The 16,688-nt window shown below is 41.1% G+C and overlaps 1 non-coding gene across 1 annotated transcript; it reads left to right on the top strand.

The window, feature by feature from the left end:
* The first annotated feature begins 7,619 nt into the window (after positions 1–7,619).
* LOC120074799 lies at positions 7,620–7,726 on the top strand. The gene has a single exon (XR_005481081.1). It is a non-coding gene; the product is annotated as a small nucleolar RNA R71 (small nucleolar RNA).
* The last annotated feature ends 8,962 nt before the right edge of the window (positions 7,727–16,688 follow it).

The following is a 16,688-nucleotide window of genomic DNA, read 5'->3' as shown; positions in this document are numbered from 1 at the left end:
TAGAAGAATGGAGGAACAACGCATATGAAAATGCGAAAATTGATAAAGAGCGTACTAAGCGCTGACATGATCAACGCATATGCAGTAAGAACCACCAAGTCAGGCAGAAAGTCTTGCTTTTCAATTCACGTCTGCGACTCTTCCCGGGAATGCTAAAGTCTCGTTGGTCTAGACTGTTCATAATTCAACAAGTACTTCCGCATGGCGCAATGGAATTATCAAATAATGACGGAATCAACATATTCAAGGGCAATGGGCAGCGAATAAAGGCATATCATGGAGAAGACTGGCATCGCCAAGTCAACTCCATGGAATTAAGAAACTTTGAATGAAGAAGGAAATAAGTGGTCCCTGCGTTATCAAATGATCGCAATTTATCAGGAACGCAAAATTTTGGAAAATCTCAAGTCTTCAGCTCTTTACTTCACTACTCAGAATTATCCTTACTTTACTATCTTTTCATTTTTAACTTCTATTGCTACAAAAACGTGTGTCATGCGGACATCCAACTACGGGTAAGTTCCTTTCAAAAATTAACTCTTCAACATGGGTTTCCCATTGCGTTGATAGTGGAGTTGTTATTCTCATTTTTTTTTTTTTTTTTTGTAATAGAAGCAAGGTCGGAAACAAATACCCCACCCCCAAATTTAAAATGCGGCAATGTCCTCATTGCCAAAAGAAATTAAAATAAGTCATGTGATGGTCATAGAATGCGGTGTAAAGAGAGTTTGAAAGAAAGCTCATAAACCCCTAACTTTTAGAAATATTTCGTGAGGTGACTATCTTAAGACTAAGTTGACTCTAATATATACGAAAGAGATAGAAGCATATTTTTCATCATTGAAATCATACTTGGCAAAGAAACAAAATGCAGTAAACTACTAAATTTATCTACTCGTCAAATGATTGCGATGATCAAAGAGGATGCGGTGATAAAACTTTTGAAAAGTAAAATGCAATGCGATAGCGCAAAATTTGAAATAAAGAGAAGGAAGAGTACACCCCCAAATTTTGCGCTGTCACCCGCATTGTGTTGATGCATCCATCTTTGCGGTGATCTTTCTTCATTGGATTGCGGTAATGGAATAAGATAAGAGGCTTCATCGCGTATCATCTCCTCAATCCAGCACCTCGATTGTTGCAAGAAAAACAAAGAGAGGGTAAAATTATTTTAAACAAAATAAAACTCGTTATCACATTTTGTTTTTGTAAATATAGATAGTGAGAGTAAAATAAGGATAGATTAGGATTTGAAAAGATAGTAAAAATTCCGAGTAGTGGGGAAAAGAGTTGAAGAATTAAGGTTTCTCGAAACTTGCATCCCTGATAGATTGCGATCATTTGATAACGCAGGGACCACCTACTTCCTTCTTTATTCAAAGTTCTTTAGATCCACGGAGTCTACCTGGCGATGCCAACCTTCTCCATGATATGCCTTTACTCGCTGCCCATTGACTTTGAATATGTTTGTTCCGTCATCATTTGATAATTTGATCGCACCATGTAGAAGTACTTGTCTAATTATGAACGGTCCGGTCCAACGTGACTTTAGCTTTCCCGGGAAGAGTCGCAAACGTGAGTTGAATAGCAAGACCTTTTTCCCGACTTGGAGGTTCTTACCGCATATGCGTTGATCATGCCAGCGCTTGGTGCGCTCTTTATAAATCTTCGCATTTTCATATGCGTTGTTCCTCCATTCTTCTAGCTCGACCAGCTGCATTTTTCGCGCTTCCCTGCCTTCTTTAAATCAAAATTCAGCTTCTTGACTTCCCACAATGATTTATACTCCAGCTCCAAAGGCAAATGACACGCCTTACCAAATACCAACACATAGGGGGACATACCTATTGTTGTTTTAAATGCGGTTTAGTATGCCCACAACGCATCATCAAGCTTCACTGCCCAATCTTTCCGTGAAGGTTTTACTACCTTCTCAAGTATCAACTTAATTTCTCTATTGGACACATCAGCTTGACTATTCGTTTGCGGATGGTATGCAGTGGCCACTTTGTGGGGAATATTGTATTTGCGCAGCAGCTCCTTTATATTGTGATTGACAAAGTGTGATCCCTCATCACTTATAATGGCACGGGGAGTGCCAAAATGAGTGAATATTTTTCTTGAGGAACTAGGAGACTACCGCCGCATCACTTTGGCGCATGCTATTACGTCTACCCACTTGGAGACGTAATCGACGACCAATAAGATATAATGTTTGCCATACGAAGGAGGGAATGACCCCATGAAATCAATCCCCCATACGTCGAATAATTCCAGCTCCAAGATAGTGTTAATTGGAATTGCGTTCTTCTATGAAATGTTGCCAGTGCATTGACATCGATCACATTTCATTGCGTAGTCAACAGCGTCCTTAAATAATGAAGGCCAAAAGAATCCACTTTACAGAACATTGGTTGCAGTGCGTTGCCCTCCAAAGTGCCCACCATATGGTGAGTCGTGGCATTGTGACAATATGCGTTGTTGAGCAACATTTGGTTCGTATAATCGAATGATTTGGTCTGCATCTCTTTTATACAGATTCGGCTCATCCCAATAATAGTGTCTGCATTCATTCTTGAGCTTCTTCTATTGATGATAGATGTAATCTTTAGGAAATTGTTCGCAAACCAAATAATTAACGATGTTCGCACACCAGGACAATTCTTCTATGTGGAACAGCTGATCATCCGGAAACACGACACTCACATTAGATTCATTGCGGTCAACCTCGGGATTTTCCAATTTGGAAAAGTGATCTGCAACTTGATTCTCTGTCCCCTTCCGATTAATTATCTCGATATCAAATTCTTGAAGGAGGCGAACCCATCTGATCAACCTCGGTTTTGCGTCATTCTTTGTCATTAAATATTTGATTGTCGAGTGATCAGTGTGAATGAGTACCTTGGTTCCTAACAGATATGCCCTGAATTTCTCCAACGTAAAAATCATTGCTAGGAGTTTTTTCTCTGTGGTGGTATAGTTTGTTTGAGCAGGGTTTAGAGTTTTACTCGCAGGGGTGCAAAATAGTTTTCTTCTTTTGCACTAATGCTGCTGATGCGTTTATTTTATTGAATGAAAATATGGATGATATGCGTTGATGGATTGCGTTGTGCACTCAAATTTCCCCAGTGGAATTCAATCTAAATTCCTCTGAGTTTCCTGGTAAGTCCAGGGTCGAACATAGGGACTTGTGAAAATAGTTGCGTTGGTGATTTTTATAAGAACTTGCAGTAACCAGTTAAATAAATAAAGCGTTGGGTTGTTGTTTGCATTGGTGAAAATAAATAATGAATGCGGCAAAGTTTGAAAAGAGTTGGTAAACGGGAAATACGATGAATATGCGGTGAACAGGTTGAGAAAAGTTTCGGCTAACACTCCCTAGAATGTGTTCATGCTTTGTGATCATGCAACATGCATACAATAGTAAACCACCTCTCGGCGTGAATGCTATGGCTTCTATGGCTAGAACACATGTGATAAATATGCGATAAGTCTACAGGGTTTACACATAAACCTCTATCTCTATTTATGCGATGACAACATGACGTTCACACAAATATGCGACCACATATTATCATTCCCATTCCTAGGATGCATGCGATGTAAGTTGGCAAACCGAGCTTATCTCTAAGTCCCCATCTCTTCTTTATGCAAGTTTAATCTTGCTCTTTCGAGTTCGATTCTAACCTAGCTCTTTCAAGACATTAGGTTCTTTCTTTAGATTCTCTCTCGAGTAACTATAAAGGGTATTCTGCACAGAATAAAACAAGACAATCGCAAGCAATGAACTTCTTAGGTCATGTTAGCTTAGTTCTTCTCAACCCATTCAACTAGTTTAGCTACTCATGCGTATTAAGAGAGTGAGCAGATGTAGAAATAGAACTTCTATTGAATAGATGAAGTACAAAATAATAATGTAAGTATAGTAAAGAGCCCGAAGCAATTTCTTGCTGCCAGGCATTTACACTGTTTCTACTCGTGCTCTAAAGATATGTTCGCTCTAGCGCGAGTCAGCCCGCTCTCTGCTCTTATGCCCCAACGTTCTTTTTTGAGCTACCTTGGGCGATCTCCGACGTCACCACTCTTCTCTTGATTCGCCGTAAAATGTAAAAGAAAACTATGAACAGAAGCACTGATGAATTCGTTAATTGATCAACTAATCGACTGCTTAGATTCATTGCGGTCAACCTCGGGATTTTCCAGTCTGAACAAGTGATCCGCAACTTGATTCTCTGTCCCCTTTCGATCAATTATCTCGATATCAAATTTTTGAAGGAGAAGAACCCATCTGATCAGCCTTGGCTTTGCGTCCTTTTTTGTCATTAAATATTTGATTGCCGAGTGATCCGTGTGAATGAGTACCTTTGTTCCTAGTAGATATGTCCTAAATTTTTCCAACGCAAAGATCACAGCCAGGAGTTATTTTTCAGTGGTGGTATAATTGTTTTGAGCAGGGTTCGGAGTTTTAATTGCATATGTGATAGGGTGCAAAATAGTTTTCTTCTTTTGCTCTAACGCGGCTCCCATCGCATACCCGCTTGCGTCGCACATGATTTTGAACGGCAGTGTCCAATCCGGCATAATCAAGATGGGCGCCGTTGAGGCAATTATTGTCAAATTCAAACTTTCTGTCCACCTCTAACAACGCACTCAGTGGTCGTGCTATTTTAGAAAAATCCTTGACGAATCGTCTATAGAATCTAGCGTGCCCTAAGAAGCTTCGCAAAGCCTTCACGTTGGTTGGAGGTGGAAGCTTTTCAATTGCGTCGATCTTTGCTTTGTCCACTTCCAACCCTTCCCGGGAGACTTTGTGTCCCAACACTATACCCTCTTTCACCATGAAGTGACATTTTTCCCAGTCGAGCACAAAATTCGTTCTTCACATCTCTTCAGGATTTTTTCCAAATTGGCTAGGCAGACTTCATACGTGTTCCCATAAAAGGAGAAGTCATCCATAAATATTTCTCCTGAGTCCTCGAGATATTCTGAAAAGATCGCTAACATGCACCTTTGGAACGTGCTTGGTGCATTGCAGAGGCCAAACGACATGCGGCGAAAAGCAAATGTCCTATATGGGCAGGTGAATGTGGTCTTGTCTTGGTCTTCAGGAGCTATCATGATTTGATTGTACCCGACATATCCATCCAAGAAGCAATAAAAATCATTCCCTGCTAATCTGTCCATCATTTGATTGATGAATGGCAAAGGGAAGTGATCTTTCTTTATGGCCGCATTCAGTTTGCGGTAGTGCATGCAGATGCGTCATCCTGTGATGGTTCTTTACGGTATTAATTCATTGTTCTCATTGGGGACTACCGTCCCTGTCTCTTATACACATCTAGATGTGTATAAGAGACAGGTTGACCCACGTGCTATCTGCAATGGGATAGATAATGCCCGCATCCAGTCACTTGATAATCTCCTTTTTTACGACCTCCTTCATCCAGGGTTAAATCTGCATTGATTCTGTCTCTTATACACATCTAGATGTGTATAAGAGACAGGCATCCAGTCACTTGATAATCTCCTTTTTTATTACCTTCTTCATCGCAGGGTTAAGTATGTGTTGATTTTCAATAGTTGCTTTGTGGTCATCCTTGAGACGAATGTGATGCATGCAATATGCAGGGCTAATTCCTTTGATGTTAGCGAGCGCCCAGCCAATTGCTTGTACATGTTTCTTGAGAATGCTCATCAACGCATTCTTTTGATCTTCGTTGAGCGCAGAGGAAATTATCACTGGCAGCTTCTCATTCTGCCCCAGAAATGCATACTTCAAATATGTTGGTAGGGTTTTTAGTTCAAGTATTGGTGGTTCTACGAGAGAAGGTTGTGTTATTTTTCTTTCTTCCTTCGGCTTTTCTTCTTGTGTTGCGATCGATCCTTCTTCTTTGTTTGTTTTTGCTACAATTGCATTGCAAGCAGCTACGGATGCGTTGGCATCCTCTTCTTCACACTCTTCATCAGAATTTTCTTCTTCAATCAAATTCTGGTCATCCTCAGAATCTTGCAAGTCTTCCTCATCAGAAAATTTCATGGCACGAATTATATTAAACTTGAGCTTCTGTCCGTTTATGCTCAAAGTGATTTCTCCCTTGTGCACATCAATTTGAGCGCGACCCGTTGATAGAAAAGGTCGCCTCAAATTGATGGGTACATCCTTGTCGGCCTCATAATCTAGGATGGTGAAGTCAGCTGGCAAAATGAATTTATCAATCGTGATCAGCACGTCCTTCACCTTACCTTCTGAATGAACCAGAGATCTATCAGCCAATTGGAGAATCACAGATGTGGGCACAAGTTGCCCCACATTTAATTGTCGAAATATTGACAACGGCATCAAATTTATGCTGGCCCCCAAGTCACATAGGGCTTGCCCAATATAGAGTATTCCTATGGAGCAAAGAATAGTAAAGCTCTCAGGATTGCTCATCTTTAGTGGGATAATAGATTTGGAACTTTACGTTAGTGGTACCGTGGCAAATTTTCCAGCGCCTCTCTTCTTAGTTACCATGTCCTTCAGAAACTTGGCATAGGCAGGCATTTCCTCAATCGCTTCACTGAAAGGAATATTAACATGTAATTGTTTTAACATAGACAGGAAGCGTTGGTAATGTACCTCTTCGTTTTTCTTCTTCCTTAGCCTCTGAGGGAAGGGTGGTAACTGAACTTTCACGGTTCTCGTTTCATTTGACTTTGAGGTTGACGCAACCTCAGGTTCTATTGCTTCATTTTCTTTTACTTCTTCTTGCATTGCTGCAATCTCAGGCTCAGTTGCGGTGAAATTTGATTTGTTCTGCTCCTTCTTTTCTCCTTCAACAATCTTTCCATTACGCAATGTCACAACCTGACATTGCTCCTTTCCTGATCCCCTTGGGTTGCGTGGAAGCTTGGTTGAACTTGGCAGCGCCCCTTGCGGTCTACTTTTGAGCTCATTCGCAATCTGGTCCATTTGCAATTCAAGGTTGCGGATGGATGTAGCCTAACTTTGAAGCACTGTCTCGTTTTTCTATATATATTGCTTCAACAGACTTTCTAGAGAAGAAGATTGCGGTGGTTGTGAGCTACTTGCTTGGTTGCTCTGTTGACCGTTGCTGCATTGAAAGAATCCTGGTGACCTTTCTTTTTGCACCACAGATTGAAAATTTTGTTATTGACTCTTCCAATCAAAATTGGGGTGGTTTTTTCATCCGGGGTTGTAAGTGTTTGAAAAGGGGTTATTCTTTACAAAATATACAGACTGTGGATTTTGCGAGCAATCCTCCATCGCATGCCCATCACCGCAAGTCGCACACCTTGCGGTATTTTGACTTATTACATTGATTTGCCCACCTTGCAGTGTTGGGCTGCTGATCACCATTCCTTGAATCAAATTCATCATTGTGATCATTTGGTTTTGTAATGAAACAATAGCACCGTTATTTGCATTAGAATCTTTGAGTCTTAATCTCTGGTCACTTTTCCTCTAGTCTTCATGGTTTTTGGAGATGCGGTCCAGGATGTTCTTCGCCTCATCGTAAGTCTTGTCAAGCAGACCACTAGCTGCTGCCACATTAGTAGCGGTCTGCGAAGCAGGATTCAAATCGTGATAGAAAATTTTCATTTGTAGGCAGTCTGGCAACCCATTATGCGGACAATCTTGGACCAACCTTTTAAACCTCACCCAAGCATCGTTGAGTAATTTGTCCATCTCTTGTTCAAAATTAGTAATAAGCTTTCTTTGTCTTGCATTTTCGGTAGGTTGAAAATACTTCTTCATAAACTTCTCCACCACCTACTCCCAAGAAGTGATCTCTCCTGGTTCGAGCGAATAAGCCCATTTCCTAGCTTTATCACAGAGTGAAAATGGGAACAATTTTAGTCGAACTTCTTCAGCAGAGATGTTCGGGAACACAAAAGTATTGCAGATTTCAATAAAACTTCGGAGGTAGGCGTGCGGATCCTCACCACGCCTTCCTCCGAATTGATCTACAGCCTGGATCATCTACAGCATCACCGATTTCATTTCAAATCTACTTCCGTCTAAGGCAGGCCTCATGATTCCCGGAGAGAAATCATAGAGGTTTGGCGATGCATAGTCTCTAATGGGCCTATTGCGATCATTTGCCAACAGAAACGGATTTGCCATGACATTGCTATTGTTTGGTGCTCATTTCCAAGCTGCTCCGCCATCTCTTCTTTGTCGAATGTTGGTTGCTATTGACGGTCTCTTAGTCTCCTTCGAAATGTTTTCTCAATCTCCGGGTCATAGTTCGCCAGAGATTGAGAGTTCTGCAAAGAATTCACAAAAATTACGGTTAACAACTATTTTGCTGATGTCCCCAGCAACGACGCCAAAAACTTGACGCATTGATTTTATTGAATGAAAATATGGATGATATGCATTGATGGATTGCGTTGTGCACTCAAATTTCCCCAGCGGAATTCAAGTATAAATTCCTCTGAGTTTCCTGGTAAGTCCAGAGTCGAACATAAGGACTTGTGAAAATAGTTGCGTTGGTGATTTTTATAAAAACTTGCAGTAACCAGTTAAATAAATAAAGCGTTGGGTTGTTGTTTGCATCAGTGAAAATAAATAACGAATGCTGCAGAGTTTGAAAATTAGTTGGTAAATGGGAAATACAATGAATATGCGGCGAACGGTTGAGAAAAGTTTCGGCTAACACTCCCTAGAATGTGTTCATGCTTTGTGATCATGCAACATGCATACAATAGTAAACCACCTCTCGACGTGAATGCTACAGCTTCTAAGGCTAGAACGCATGTGATAAATATGCGATAAGTCTACAGGATTTACACATAAACCTCTATCTCTATTTATGCGATGACAATATGACGTTCACACAAATATGCGACCACATGTTATGATTCCCATTCCTAGGATGCATGCGATGCAAGTTGGCAAACGGAGCTTATCTCTAAGTCCCCATCTCTTCTCTATGCAAGCCTAATCTTGCTCTTTCGAGTTCAGATTCTAACATAGCTCTCTCGAGACATTAGGTTCTTTCTTTAGATTCTCTCTCTCGAGTAACTCTGAAGGGTATTTTGCACAGCATAAAACAAGACAATCGCAAGCAATGATCTTCCTAGATCATGTTAGCTTAGTTCTTCTCAACCCATTCAACTAGTTTAGCTACTCATGCGTATTAAGAGAGTGAGCAGATGTAGAAATAGAACTTCCATTGAATAGATATGAGATGAAGTACAAAATAACAATGCAAGTATAGTAAGAGCCTGGAGCAATTTATTGCTGCCAGACGTTTACACTATTTCTACTCATGCTCTAAAGATATGCTCGCTCTCGCGAGAGCCAGCCCGCTCTCTGCTCTTACGCCCCAAGGTTCTCCCTCGAGCTGCCTTGGGCGATCTCCAGCATCACCACTCTTCTCTTACTCCGCTGTAAAATGGAAAAGAAAACTATAAACAGAAGCACTGATGAATTCGTTAACTAATCAACTAATCGACTGTTTAACCCCTTCTCTGAAGAATGCACTTGATATTTATAGGGCATCAAAGGTGAAAGGTGACTTCTCTCTCCCGGTTTTACAGATGGGACAACTTTAATTCCTGACTGATGCGCTGGATAATTGTCACCGATAAAGCTGGATGTACTTTGTGACCATTATCGGTTATCAACTTAATTTGGATCCGACTGCCGTCAGCTTTCTGTCCCATCGATCTTAATTATCCTTTCACTCGGATGCGCCCACCATGTTGCGCTGATCAAGTTGCGGTGATTCTTCTTGGGCGAATGTTTGCGAGCACCATCAATGCAAAGTGTTGCGGTAAAGTTGCACTCGACCAATGTATTCCTATGATCACAATCTCTGCATAGCATTAATGCATATTCTACACAAAAATATAAAGATCAACTGCTCTAATGCGTTGGACGCATGCGACCGCAATACTATGAAATTTATGCTTAATGGACGCAATTTAACACATTCTATCAACGCAATCCAACATTGTTTAAGAACTTAGCACTATGATAACGTGCATTTCTGCCCGTTATCAGCTGCCCCCATCACATACCTGCTTGCGTCGCACATTAACTCAAATGATAATGTCCAATCCGGCGCAATCAAGATGGGTGCGGTAATCAATGCATCTTTTAAAACCCTGAATGTGTTGAGGAAATTTTTGTCAAACTCAAATTTTCTGTCTGCCTCTAACAACGAACTCAGTGGTTGTGCAAGCTTAGAAATGTCCTTGACAAATTGTCTATAAAATCCAGCATACCCCAATAAGCATCGCACAACCTTCACGTTGGTTGGCGATGGAAGCTTTACAATTGCATTGATCTTTGCTTTGTCCATCTCCAACCCTTCTCGAGAGACCTTGTGTCCCAACACTATACCCTCTTTTACCATGAACTAACATTTTTCCCAGTTGAGCACCAGGTTCACCTCTTTACATCTCTTCATAATTTTCTCCAAATTGGCTAGGCAGACTTCATACGTGTTCCCATAAACGGAGAAGTCATCCATAAATATTTCCACTGAGTCCTCGAGATAATCTGAAAAGATCGCCATCATGCACCTTTGGAAAGTGCTCGGCACATTGCAGAGGCCAAACGACATGCGGCAAAAAGCAAACGTCCCATATGGGTAGGTGAATGTGGTCTTGTCTTGATCTTCAGAAGCTATCATGATTTGATTGTATCCGGCATACCCATCCAAGAAGCAATAAAAATCATTCCCTGCTAGTCTGTCCAGCATTTGATCGATGAATGGCAGAGGGATGTGATCTTTCTTTGTGGCGGCATTCAACTTGCGGTAGTCCATGCATATGCACCATATAGTGATGGTCCTTTGCGGTATTAATTCATTATTCTCATTTGGGACTACCGTCATTCCGCCCTTCTTCGGCACACATTGCACGGGGCTGACCCACGTGCTATCTGCTATGGGATAGATAATGCCCGCATCCAGCCACTTGATAATCTCCTTTTTGACGACCTCCTTCATCGCAGGGTTAAGTCTACGTTGATTTTCAATTGTTGCCTTGTGGTCATCCTCAAGAAGAATGTGGTGCATGCAGTACGCGAGGCTAATTCCTCTGATGTCAGCGAGCATCCAGCTAATTGCTCGCACATGTTTCTTGAGAATGCTCATCAATGCATTCTCCTAATCTTCGTTGAGCATGGAGGAAATTATCACTAGCAGCTTCTCATTCTGCCCCAGAAATGCGTACTTCAAATGGGTTGGTAGGGTCTTCACTTCAAGTGTTGGTGGTTCCACGAGGGAAGGTTGCGTTGTTTTTTTTTCTTCTTTTGGCTCTTCTTTTTGCATTGCGATCATTTCTTCTTCTTTGTTTTTTTTTGCTATGATCGCATTGCAGGAAACTACGGATGCATTGGCTTCCTCTTCTTCACACTCTTCATCGGACTTTTCTTCTTCAATCACGTTCAGGTCATCATCAGAATCTTGCATGTCTTCTTCATCCGAAAATTTCATGGCACGAATTATATTAAATTTGTGCTTTTGTTCGTTTATACTCAAAGTGATTTCTCTCTTGTGTACATTTATTTGAGTGCGATCCGTTGATAGAAAAGGTCGCCCCAAAATGATGGGCACATCTTTATCGGCCTCATAGTCTAGAATGATGAAGTCAGCTGGCAGAATAAATCTATAAATTGTGATCAACACATCCTTCAGCTTACCTTCTGGATGAACCAGAGATCTGTCAGTCAATTGGAGAGTCATAGATGTGGGCATAAGTTGCCCCACATTTAATTTTTTAAAAATTGACAGCGGCATTAAATTTATGTTGGCCCCCAAGTCACACAGGACTTGCCTAATATAGAGTACTCCTATGGAGCAAGGAATAGTGAAGCTCCCAGGATCGCTCATCTTCGGTGGGATAATAGATATGGAACTTTACGTTAGTGGCACTGTGGCAAATTTTCCAGCGCCTCTCTTCATCGTTACCATGTCCTTCAAAAACGTGTCATAGGCAGGCATTTCCTCAATCGCTTCACTGAAAGGAATGTTAACATGTAATTGCTCTAACATAGATAAGAAGCGTTGGTACTGTACCTCTTCGTTTTTCTTCTTCCTTAGCCTCTGAGAGAAAGGTGGTAACTGAACTTTCATGGTTCCTGTTTCATTTGAATTCGAGATTGACGCAACCTCAGGTTGTACTGCTTCATTTTCTCTTTCTTCTTCTTGCAGTACCGCAATCTCAGGCTCAGTTGCGTTAGAAGTTGTTCTACTCTACTTCTTCTTTTCTCCCTCCACAATCTTTCCATTGCGTAATGTCACAACCTAACAATACTCCTTACCTGATCCCCTGGGTTGCGTGGAAGTTCGGTTGAATTTGGCAACGCCCCTTGCAGTCTACTTTTCAGCTCACTCGCAGTCTGGCCCATTTGCAATTCGAGGTTGCAAATGAACGTAGCCTGACTTTGAAGCACTATCTCGTTTTTTCTATATATTGCTTCAATAGGCTCTTTAGAGAAGAGGATTGCGTTGGTTGTTATGAGCTACTTGCTTGATTGCTCTGTTCACCGTTGTTACGTTGGAAGAATCTTGGTGGCCCTTCTTTTTGCGCCACAGGTTGAAAATTTTGTTGTTGATTCTTCAAGGAAAAATTGGGGTGGTTTCTCCACCCGAGGTTGTAAGTGTTTGAAAAGGGATTATTCTTTACAAAATATACAGATTGTGGATTTTGTGGGCAATCTTCCATCGCATGCCCATCATCGTAAGTCGCACACCTTGCAGTGTTTTGACTTATTGCGTTAATTTGCCCACCTTGCAGTGTTGGGCTGCTGATCGCCATTCCTTGAATCAAATTCATCATTGCGGCCATTTGGTTTCGTAATGAAACAATGGCACCGTTATTTGCATCAGAACCTTTGAGTTTCAATCTCTGGTCACTTTCCCTCCAGTCTTCATGGTTCTTGGAGATGCGGTTCAGGATATTTTTCGCCTCATTGTAAGTTTTGTTAAGCAGACCACCAGCAGCTGCTGCCTTGGAATCGGTATGCGAAGTGGTATTAAAACCATTATAGAAAATTTCCATTTGAAGGCAGTCTGGTAACCCATTATGCGACAATCCCAGACCAACCTCTTAAACTTCGCCAAAGCATAGCTGAGTGATATGTCCATATCTTGTTCAAAATTAGTAATAAGCTTCCTTCGTCTTGCGTTCTCGGTAGGTGGAAAATACTTCTTCATGAACTTCTCCACTTCCTGCTCCCAACAAGTAATCTCTCTTGGTTTGAGCGAATAAGCCCATTTCCTAGCCTGATCACAGAGAGAAAATGGGACCAATGTTAGTTGAACTTCCTCAGTAAAGATGTTCGGGAACACAAAAGTATTATAGATTTCAACAAAACTTCGGAGGTGAGCATGCAGATCCTCGCCACACCTTCCTCCGAATTGACCTGCAGTCTGGATCATCTACAACATCACCGGTTTTATCTCGAATCTACTTCTGTCGAGGGTAGGCCTCATGATTCCCGAAGAGAAATCATAGAGGTTTGGCGATGCATAGTCCCTAATGGGCCTATTGTGATCGTTTGCCAACAGAATTGGATTCACCATGACATTGTTATCATTTGGTGTCCACCTCCAGGCTACTCCGCCATCTCTTCTTTGTCTGATTGTGGTTGCTGTTGGCGGTCTCTTAGTCTCCTTCGAAACATTCTCTCAATCTTTGGGTCGTAGTTTGCCAGAGATTTAGAGTTGTGCAAAGAAATCACAAAAATTACCGTTAACAAACTATTTCTTTGAAGTCCCCGGCAATACGCCAAAAACTTGATGCTCGAAATTATGTGGTGAAAATATGGATGATATGCATTGATGGATTTTCATTGTGCACTCAAGTTTCTCCAGCGGAATTCAAGTGTAAATTCCTCTGAGTTTCCTGGTAAGTCCAGGGTCGAACACAGGGACTTGTGAAAACAGTTGCGTTGGTGATTTTTATGAAGACTTGTGGTAACCAGTTAAATAAATAAATCGTTGGGATTGTTGTTTGCATTGATGAAAATAAATAACAAATGCGGTGGAGTTTGAAAAGAGTTTATAGATGGGATATGCGATGAATATGCGGTGAACAGGTTGAGAAGGGTTCAGCTAACACTCCCTAGAATGCGTTCATGCTTTACGATCAAGCAACATGCATACAATATTAAACCACCTCTCGACGTGAATGCTACGGCTTCTAATACTAGAACGCATGCGATGTATGTGCAAAGGTGTCTATAGGGCCTACACATAAACCTCTAATTCTTGTCTATGCGATGATACACAAACAAGGCGAAAGATTCTAACCTAATCTTGTTTATGTAAGCCTAATCTTGTTTATGCAAGCCTAATCTTGCTATTTTGAGTCCAGATTCTAACCTAGCTCTCTCGAGACATTAAGTTCTTTCTTTAGACTCTCTCTCGAGTGACTCTAAAGGGTAATTTACACAGCATAAAAAAAGACAATCGCAAGCAATAAACTTCCTAGGTCATGTTAGCTTAGTTCTTCTCAACCCATTCGACTAGCTTAGCTACTCATGCGTATTAAGAGAGTGAGCAGATGTAGAAATAGAACTTCCATCGAATAGATATGAAGATGAAGTACAAAATAACAATGCAAGTTAATAAAGAGCCTGGTAGCAATTTCTTGCTACCAGGCGTTTACACTGTTTCTACTCGTGCTCTAAAGATAATCTCGCTCTCGCGAGAGTCGGCCCGCTCTCTACTCTTATGCCCCAAGGTTCTCCCTCGAGGTTCCCTGGGCGATCTCCGACACCACCACTCTTCTCTTGCTCCTCCTGAAAATGGAAAAGAAAACTATGAACAGAAGCAACTGGTTAATTCGTCAACCAATCAACCCCTTCTTTAAAGAATGCACTTGGTATTTATAGAGTATCCATGGTGAAAGGCGGCTTCTCTCTCCTGGTTGTACAGATGGGACAACTTTAATTCCTGACTGATGCGCCAGATAATTATCACCGATAAAATAGAATGTACTTTGTCACCGTTATCGGCTGTCAACTTAATTTGGATCCGACTGTCATCAGCTTTATGTCCCATCGCTCTTAATTATCCTTTCACTCGGATGCGCCCACCATGTTGCTCTGACCAAGTTGCGGCGATTCTTCTTGGGCGAATGTTTGCGAGCACAATCAACGTAAAGCCTTGCGGTGAAGTTGCGCTCGACCAGTGAATTCCTATGATCGCCATCTTTGCATTGCGTTAACGTATATTCTGCACAAAAATATAAAGATCAATTGTTCTAATGCGTTGGACGCATGCGACCGCAATATTATAGAATTTATGCTTAATGGATGTAATTTAACATATTTCATCAATGAAACCCAATATTGTTTATGCTTACTACGTCTGTGTATAGATTACAGAGAATTGAAAAAAATGACTATTTAAAACAAGTATCCTCTCCCTAGAAGTGACAATTTGTTTGATCAGTTACGGGGAGCCAAAATGCTTTCCAATATCGATTTACGCTCAAGGTATCACCAGTTGAGGATTAAAGATAGTGATATTCCCAAGACTGCATTTCACTCTAGATATGGGCGTTACGAGTTATTGTAATTTTGTTTTGTTTGACGAATGCTTCTGCAGTATTTATGGATTTCATGAATAGAGTATTCAAGGAATTCCTTGACACTTTTATTATAGTCTTTATTGACAAAATCTTGGTTTATTCAAGGACAGAGTCAGAGCATGAGGGGCATTTATATAAGGTCTTAGATACCCTGAAGTCGAACAAGTTGTATGCTAAAATTTTCAAATGTGTGTTTTGGTTGAAGCAAGTGACTTTTATAGGGCATGTGGTGTCTTGGGATGGAGTTTTTGTGGACTCAGCAAAGATTGAAGTGGTTACCAATTGGTCTCGATCTACTTCAGTTAGTGTGGTCGCAGTTTTCTAGGATTAGCAGGCTGTTACCGTCGATTTGTTAAGGGTTTCTCTTGCATAGCCATTACTTTGGCCCATTTGACCAAAAAGGGAACCCTTTTGGTTTGGAGTAAAGCTTAAGAAGAGAGTTTTTAGGACTTTAAGCAAAAACTTGTTACTGCCCCAATCCTCATAGTGCTAAATGGATCAGGTAGTTTTGTGATTTATAGTGATGCCTCGAAGAAAGTGCTGGGATGTGTGCTTGTGAAACACGGTAAAATGATTGCTTATGCCTCCCACCAGTTGAAGAACCATGAATAGAACTATCCTATTCATGACTTATAATTTGCAGCTATGGTTTTTGCCTTGAAGATTTGGAGACACTACTTATATAGGGAGAAGATATAGATTTTCACATACCACAAGAGCTTGAAATACTTTTCACTCAGAAGGAGTTTAATATGAGACAATGTAGATGGTTGGAGTTGGTGAAAGATTATGACTTTGAGATACTGTATCATTCGGGAACGACAAACGTAGTAGCAAATGTTCCTAGTAGAAAGATAGCTCATTCAACGACCTTGATTACCATACAAATGTGTTTATGCAATGATTTTGAATGAGCTCAAATTACAGTAGATGTGGGGGAAGTCACCACACAATTGGCACAATTAATGGTACAACCAACCTTGAGACGGAGGATCATTGAGGCATAATAAGGTGATCCTTTCCTTGTTGAGAGATTTCGTTAGATATAGCTTGTCACTCCCCCTCCCGACCCTTGTCCACCAGACCGGAAAGAAGGCGTGAAGACAACCAACATCACCCTTATGTGA

Source organism: Benincasa hispida, chromosome 3 (genome assembly GCF_009727055.1).
Source record: "Benincasa hispida cultivar B227 chromosome 3, ASM972705v1, whole genome shotgun sequence".
Lineage (NCBI taxonomy): Eukaryota > Viridiplantae > Streptophyta > Magnoliopsida > Cucurbitales > Cucurbitaceae > Benincasa > Benincasa hispida.
This window is presented reverse-complemented; position numbering and strand designations above follow the sequence as displayed.